General features: G+C 59.2%; 1 protein-coding gene across 2 annotated transcripts in view; it reads right to left on the reverse strand.

Annotated features, from left to right (window-relative positions):
- Positions 1-1,007, reverse strand: part of LOC106678755 (uncharacterized) — a 70,461-nt gene that overhangs the window by 44,024 nt on the left and 25,430 nt on the right. The window lies entirely within an intron of this gene.

Raw genomic sequence — 1,007 nt, forward strand, 5'->3', positions numbered from 1 at the left:
TTGGTGGGAGCACCAGTAACTAGGCGGGGGTATAGGTCAACGCCTATGAGCAACTCGATGGGGCCGGGAACGCCAAAGGAAGGGTCGGCCAGAACGTGGCGAGACAAATCTCCGATCACCCGCGAAGGAACCGGACGCCTGGGTAAGTCGGAGGTAATACGTTCGACAACGATCGCACGGACCTTGATGTTCGTTGTATCGTCGATAAAGGACCGAAGCCGGAACGTCATCGCACCCTTGATGTCGGCGACCTGAGTACCTCCCAAACCGGCGATTCTTCCGTCGAAAGGTTGCAGCTGGCCGCCAATCTTCGCTGCGAGTTCGGCAGTGACAAAGGTGTACTGGCTGCCGGAATCCAGCAGTAGCCGTGCGGGCGCGGAATGCTTTGGCCCGTGCAATTCGGCACAAGCAGTTCCCATAACTGCCTCCGAACAACAATCATGAGGCCCGGACGTAACACGGGTATGACCCACAAAATCAGCGAACTTCGGCGAAGTGACGGCGGCGGGGGAACCCGATCGGCTCCCTACATGCAACACGCTGTGGTGTTTGGCGCGACAAAACGTACACGTGTACTCGGAATGGCATTTTGACGCGTGGTGACCCGACCTCAGGCAGTTCCGGCACAGACCGGATGACTTGACAAAGTCGTGACGCTCCTGAGGGGTCAAGGCCAGAAAGCGGAAGCACCGCCCCAAGAGGTGCCGCCCCTCGCAACGGGGACAACGTTCTTTACCGGGAGAGACGGATTTCCCGCGCGAAGGAGTGCCGGGTGACTGGCGACGCCCCGATCTGCCCGACTTCCCCGGAGACGTACGCCTAGGTGGCGACCCGGATGGACCCGGAGAATTACGTTCCTTCGTGCCGACTTCGCTAGCAAGCAAGGAGATTCCACCCTTCCCTCTACCGGCGGGTTTAGCACGTGGAGCGTCGGAATAAGGCTGCATATCAAGTTCGTGAGACAGCTTGCACGCCATCAATCTCTGCCTCACGAACGCTATCACCTC

The sequence above is a fragment of the Halyomorpha halys genome, unplaced genomic scaffold (assembly GCF_000696795.3).
Source record: "Halyomorpha halys isolate HHAL.00 unplaced genomic scaffold, Hhal_1.1 Scaffold158.1, whole genome shotgun sequence".
In the NCBI taxonomy this organism is placed as follows: Eukaryota; Metazoa; Arthropoda; class Insecta; order Hemiptera; family Pentatomidae; genus Halyomorpha; species Halyomorpha halys.